Consider the following 7,682-nt stretch of genomic DNA (forward strand, 5'->3'; position numbering starts at 1 on the left):
CTGTAGGCTACTACCAGCAAACGTGGTCGTCACCATGGCAGTAATGAAGATTTGATGCCATGACTTTTCCAGCCTGTTAAAATTGTCCTTTTGCATAGGTTTGGTTTATAAATTGTATCTTTATTACTATTATTATTTCAAATGTAGGTATCGAAAGGTTCACTTGTACACAATCACTAGCAAATAATAAGTATTGTCGTTGAGCACATATGTTTCTTGTAGAAATTGGAATGTAAATGCACCATTAATATTATTATGTTCCACAATATATTGTTATTTAGAGTCAAAAAATAGATTCGTATATTTTATATGTCTGTTTCACTTTTTATTAAGGAAAATAAACTCATCTTTTCCTATAAGTTCCTGTGTTGTAAGTTTTCCTTGTCTTTTATGGCAGAAAAAGTTTATCTCTGTCAGGATGTTTCTGCAGATATTTGATTTGCATTTCCATGAGTCACATGTGAAAGCAACTGACTACTCTCAGACAAACAAAGCGCTCGGGCAAAATTTGATGTCTATGTAGAGATCATTAGAACAATAGGGGTCCGGCCATCCGATCCTCAACTCCGGGTATATCTATTAGGGAAATGTTAAAGTGTTTCGGTAAAACGTGACTTTTACGGAAATACTGATTTTCACATCAAATTTTAATTAGTAGAAAGTATTTTACATTTTTTTTTTTTTAATTAGTGGGTACCAAAGACCGCTTAAATAAAATATTTTTGTACATCTTAGTGGTAGCCTAATCGGCTAGTAATACATAATTCGCTAGTCTAGTGGCTATTGCCTGCATCTTTGGTGTATGGGAATCTGATTTCAATTGCCAGTGAGTCGTAAAATTTGAGCACATTAGGTGGTTCGATTTCACCTTAAACTGTAGGTCCATGTTTCATAGCCTCGCTTTTGAAAAGGAATGCTAAACTTCAACAAACAGTAACAATTGAAGCCTTGACTTCCATAAGCACACAAGTCCAGCTGAAGAGATATTGAGAAAATCAATTAAAAAGAAAAAACTTAATATTTCTTGGAAATTTGAACTTTGAAATCAGATTTTTTTTCATACTTACACGTTGCTGAATAACAAATGCCACTAAGTTTTTAAAATAATGAGTATTACAAGTAATTTATCTATAATAAAATAATGAAAATACTGGACTTGTGTTATTATGGAATCTGTTGTATTAGTTTTAGAGACTATAACTCTGATTTGGAAAAGGAATATACTGATGTTTAAGCAATAATATCTGGAAATGAAATAACAAATAGTCAGTATGCATAAACCCACTCTCTATTTTCACAATAATGTAATACAACAAACAACACATTTAGTTTACTCATATCTTTCCTTCACTTAATCAGAATCCCACTTCACTTCCTAATTCCTCAGCACTAGGAGTCTGGTATTTATCATACTGGTCCATAAGTCTCTGAAAGTAAGGTTCCTTTGCAGGTAAAATTGAGGACAGGTATTTTTCAAATCCCTGACTTTAGCAGCTTTCAGAGGGATTTCACCTTTGTATGCTCTCTCCAAGTTTTTCTCATCAATTTTTGCTTTTCGTGTTATTATGAATATTTCTGTAACTAAGCCGCTTGATGTCTTGCTTGCAGTTATGGTTTTTGATCTGTATTCAATTATTTTATTAAATGTCGGCTGCTTGCTTACCAAAAAAACACAGGTCCATGGACTTGAGTGCTAATAAAACTCAACACGCGAGTAACATGCGGAAGATACGGGAACCTGTGTTGTTTTGAATGTCAAACGATAGAGCTCAGATGAGTGCCAAAAAGTGGACTTATGCTGTTATGGAACAAGCAGCTTCAATTGTACACTTGCTGGAGTAATATACAGGAGTCTCCATACTACATATTCATCTTTCAAGGAATGTCTGTAGGTTATATATTATCGCTACCCCCTCCCCCCAAAAAGAAAACAGTCACTGCTTCTTACTCTTTTCCAATACATGCCTCCAATGGGATAACCATCTCGCTGCGTTTCCTAACGTCACACTTCATACCAGACTGCGTGTGTTAGAACCTACAATAAAAAGAATACGAGGGTGGGTTGATAAGTTCTGGCCCTCACCAAGAAAACAAGTTGATAGGAAGGGAAGTTTGGTGTTTTTATTCAACATTCCCCTTGTAGTGCAATGCACTTTTCACATCGCTACTGCGGTGCTAGCAGGCCAGACAAATAGAAGTCGGATGAATGCTCTGCAAACCAGGCCTCTGTTTCAGAAATGACGTCATCGGCGCCATTGAAATGCATTCCCTTTAAAAACATTTTCAATATAGGAAAGATCCAAATCAGGCGAATAAGGTGGATGTTCCTGTATTTGAAACCGTAGGTCCTCCAATTTTTGCAATGTCAGACGTCCTTGTGTGGAGGCGCATTGTCCTGGAGGAAGATTACCCCTTTTGACAGCTTTCCACGTCTGTTCTCCTTTAGTGCTGCTTTCAGTTTGTCCAGAAGAGAGGTATAATAAGTTGCATTGCTGGTTTCACCCGATTTCAGATAATCCAGCAATAGAATTCCTTCACAATCCCAAAAGATTGTAGCAAGGACCTTAGCAGAGGAGCACTGTGTCCTAGCCTTCTTCGGACGTGAAAAACCTCTGTGGCGCCATTCCGCCGATTGCTGTTTCGTCGTCGGATCATAGAAATATAAGCAGGTTTCGTCCACTGTTACCAGGCGTTGCAAAATTTGGCCTTATCCGCTTAAAATTAGGACAGAACTGCCGTACTTGCCTCCACCCGTTCACGCTTCTGATCTGCGTTCAAGAGTTTTGGAATCCATTTTGCCGCGACCTTCCTCATACCCAAGTCTTCATGGATAATTTTCCACACCCATTTATGACTAATGCCTAATGTGTCCTGCCCCATAGCAGAACATGCCGCGATCTGCGATGTGATCGCAGAAAATTTGCCACGCCTGTGCAGAAAAATTGCCAGAGGAAAAAAAAAAAGTAGCCACCAGAAAAGTATAAAAACATGCCTGCTATGTGTAGGTGTCTTAAATGCACGAACGACTCGCATAAATATAGTCTGTTTTTTATGTCGCGTAAAACGTTATTTTTAACAATCACAAGTGTTTCTTCTGCAGAAAATTTTTTACTTAAAAAGCTCATCGCAGAAGGAAAGTTCTGCCATCGGGGTGTCCTCTGTCTGTTTGAGCGGGATTCGGCGATTGTCGAGAATCATCCGGTGAATGGCGTCAGTCATCTCGGGAGAGGTCACTGAAATTGGTCTGCCACACCTTGGATCATCGTTCAGACCAAACTGCCCAAGTTTGAAGTTCACTGTCTGTTTCTTCACAGTGGCATACAATGGTGCCTTGTCCCCCAATGTCGTGACAAGGTCGTTGTGAATCTCCTTCGGCGAGAGTCTCTTTAGGAAGAGGTACTTGATGAATGCACAGTGTTCAAATTTACTAATTTCTGGGATGTAGGCTGATATCCTCACTTTGGGCCTTAAAAAAAAATAATAAAATAAAATAAAATAAAATAAAATAAAATTGGTTTAGTCAAACCAAATTTTGCACAGTAGCTTCACAAATTATAAGCCTCATAAACGTATATAACTTTTATATCTAGCTTTGTTTGAACCTGTGTAGGCTGAGAACTTACCAACTTATCCTCGTATATAGCTGTATCCTCGTTATCAGCACAGTACGACTATTTTTTGAGTAGAAGGAAAAAGTTGATTGATGTTTATTGTGAAACGTAGACTTTGCAACTCTTCCTTTAGAATTTTCAAAAGAAAGACAAAATAAACTTCTAAACAAGATCACTAAGATAAACACTCAAGTATGCTATTTTGTAGAGATCTTTCAGTAGCATACAAAGAAACACAAAAAGATAGGAGAAATATCTTTCTTTATTATCCTTTTTAAAAACATTTTGTTGAAGTTCCTAGCATTTTAAAAGCCTTATTTCATGAACACGATGGATATAAATTTTATATATATAATTATTATTATTATTATTATTCAGTATCCAATAATCATTGCCGCTAGAAAACAAGTCTAATCATTGCTGATCTAATAGACTGCTGTTGTATAAGTGACGTCTGTTAAACCTCTGCCGTTGAGGAAATAAATCAGGCATTGAAAGTTATATTAATTTATTGTTAAAAATATAAAATCTAAGGTGAAGAATTTTGTACTAACTTTTCGATCATAGAATACGGAAATTATCTAAATAATATTGTAACCGACATCAGTAAGATGTGAAACAGATTTCTTCCTTTAACGGGCTTAGCAGGTGAATATTTCTTGTGAGATATAATATGGTTCGATGAGTCCTTTATACCTTATTTCAAACAACAGGCCATGTCTACGTATAGCTGACGCTCAAAGAAGCTTATGCTCCGATGTGACCTCCCTATCGTGAAACATGGTGAAATCTCTGTGACGCTGCAGGCCGCAATTCTATGGTATTACATGGCTCTTGCAATTACATTCGCATGACGTATTATTGACAGTAATTATGTGGACATTACGCGTATCATTTAATTCAGACGCTTCCGAACAAAAACGAAATTTTCGAAGATGATGAGTCAATTGATATCTCTGGAGCTGTTGCGGCGTGGTTTCATAAACATTGGGATGAACTAAACACATCTGGTCCATCCTAACTTCAGACTTCAACGTTATTAAATACCTTCAATACTATAATTCAGACTCCAGAGCAGATATTTTTTCCTATCCTCGCTGACAAAACTGAGTTCTGCATTGCATGAGGAATTGTAGAATTTTCGTCTAGAAATTATTCATGGCATATACTTCAATATCGTGACGAAACAGCTGATCTGAAGACTGATAGTGGCCTTACGCAGTATTAATCATGTCACGTTGTCATTCATCTTTTTGGAAGCAAGATAATGTAGTAGGGAACGACCTGCTCTGCACCCATGATGGCCTGTGCACTCATTAACTGCACCGAATTTACTGGAGTGCAAAGTTCAGAGTCCAGGTAAGTAGTAGGTGGAGCTAATTCTGTAGATCAAAAAGTTCCCAAACACATCCATATTCATAGATGCATTGATCTTATAATATAAAAATAGAAATTATTAATGGCATTTATTACCAATAGATGAGTCAAGTAATTCGTCACTTCCGATGACAACGAAAGTGCAAGCTTCCAAAATTTACAGTTTCGTTTCCAAACAATGTGGTTGCTAGGTAAGAACAGCAAAGGCCGGTTTATGATTCACTTCTGTTTTCATAAAATACGTTTCTTGTTTTTGAAATTCAGACGCAAACTGTAATTCTCATCTTTATAGTGTGTATAAGCAACATAGATCATAACTACTGCAAGTTCTATATGTAGCACTTTTCTTGGAAATCCGCCTCATACAAATGGTACCTGAAGTGCTGGCGAAAATACATAATGATAACCCATTCATTCTAAATATTAATTGCTTGAGATTCGCTCTTCTAAATTTTTGAAAAATGGTCTATTTTTCTTTCAAACTAAATCTATTCCTCTTTCTCTGTACTTCATAGTTAAAATAGTGATCCAATACTAATCTAGTGTAATACCCAGATTATTTTGCTGTATAATTTTGTCAAACTGCAGATGATTTTGTCACGGTTATTTGTTTAGCTCCATAGAAGCCTTAGTGTTCGTTGGACTGACAAGTCTTTTTAAATTTTTTTCCTTCTTTTTCCTCGGCAGCAGTATTATACGTACAGTAGATACAAGCAAATTAAGTCTGCAGTAACATGGGTAGAAGATTAACTTTTTAGGGGGCATTACCTCAGATTGAATTAACATGTTTCTACCCTGATGTTACAGATTATGTAACAAACTCACACATTACAAATTCCTGAGAACTGAGCTAGAAATTGCTCTTTGCCCTTAGCATTCACAAAGTTCACAAAAACACGAAGAATTGACAGTGGCTACTACATCCGAGATTTAGTTTTACCAATATGTGAATAGAACTGACACAGCTGTTCTTACGGTTCTTCAAGGAGAGCATGATAATAATGTTGTTACATAAATTGGCAGAATATAAAACAAAATTTTAAGATCTCTGTGAAGATTATCCACTCGAAATTATGCATTTTCAGTCGTTTACAAAGTAGTGCTAAAGAAAGATATATATATATATATAGTACTCTCCCACTTTCTTTGGCTTACCAGCCTGATAGATGGTGAACAAGTAAAGAATACAATTAAATCTGGCAACTATCTAACTGTATAGGCGATAGGAGCAAGCTGTTTCTCTCCTGACAACTTAAGAACCCAGAAAAATTATGTTTTCCTGTGGAAGCGACACTTTTTGGGGGGAAAGCTGCAATATTGCAATATATATGATATATATGATAGTGCACTCAGCTGGAGATAGTGAGCTTCCACGTTCTAGTTATAATAAACATTTAAGTCAAAATTAGATATAATGGCAGAATAGAAACGTTAAGTGGTAATAAAGGAGTTCAAGCCAATATTATTACTTCAATCTGTATCGTAGATTACAATTACAGTGAAACCTCTCTAAAGCGGACAGCTGTGGGGAATCAAAAATTATCCGCTATAGAGAGATGTCCGCCTTAGAGAGGTTTCAATATTTTCTTACGTAAATTAATAAACAAGGTAATATGCAATTAGAAAAAAATATTTTTGCATGAATCGCGTATTTATGAATATTACCAAAATGTTACTGTTCCTGCATTATTTTGCGTCATCCAATTCCCTATGTTCGAGGCACAACATGGGAATAAGATGTTATAGTTCTCTGTACTTTACACTTATCGCTACTTACTACGTTTTCGGTGTGTTGCTTTAATTTCTGAGTTAATTGCAGTCCAGTAATGACTTAAAAAAAAAAAAGACAATATGCGTACCCGTGGTCAAAATTACGTAACTTATCTTCTGTTTGGTTAGAGATTCCAGCGGGACAGTAGAATGATGTGTCATCCCAAACATTGGGCAACTGTCAATCACTTTTGTTTCTGAAGCAGGTTGGGTGGGAGTGGAATGCAAGCAAAGATATAAGGGTGTTGTGAAACAGGGTACCTTCCTCTGGGTTGCTGAAGAGACAGTTGAGGAGGCAAAATGTTGTCACACCTTCATGTTCTTCCTTGATGACTTACGTATGAATTACTAAAAGTGTATTTTTACTGTACTTTTCAATTGTTTTTAGAGAAAGTGTCCGTAATACGGAGGTAAATAATTCTATAAAAGACAAGAAAGACTGTCCGTGTCCGTACTAGAGAGTGTCCGCTTTAGAGAGGTTTACCAATATGTTTTTTCCTATTACAGTGTTTGGGGATTACAAAATATGTCCGTTATGGGAGGTGTCCGCTTTATAGAGGTGTCCGTTAGTAGAGGTTTCACTGTATTATGAAAAGAAATTCAATATTCGTACCCCAAAATTGATTTTATCGAGCATGATTTGACATGAAGAGACAATTAAATTAAATTAAACAATAAAATATGTTTACCCGTTGAGTTTTATTACATGGGTTTACTAAAATATTAAGTTTCATAAAAATTAACAGTTTCAACGAGGAAGTGGAGAATCGAAATTGGGATGTTCAATTCCAAAATCAATTTGCTAATCACTTGGCTAAGCTAATAGTTACTTTAGAGTTTAACGTCACTGAGCAATATGAGATGATCGCCTACATTTTAGAGAAGTTTCCAAACCTTATGTAATACGTTCAAAGTTGTTTCATT

Source organism: Thermobia domestica, chromosome 3 (genome assembly GCF_964235325.1).
Source record: "Thermobia domestica chromosome 3, izTheDome1.hap1.1, whole genome shotgun sequence".
Classification (NCBI taxonomy): Eukaryota; Metazoa; Arthropoda; class Insecta; order Zygentoma; family Lepismatidae; genus Thermobia; species Thermobia domestica.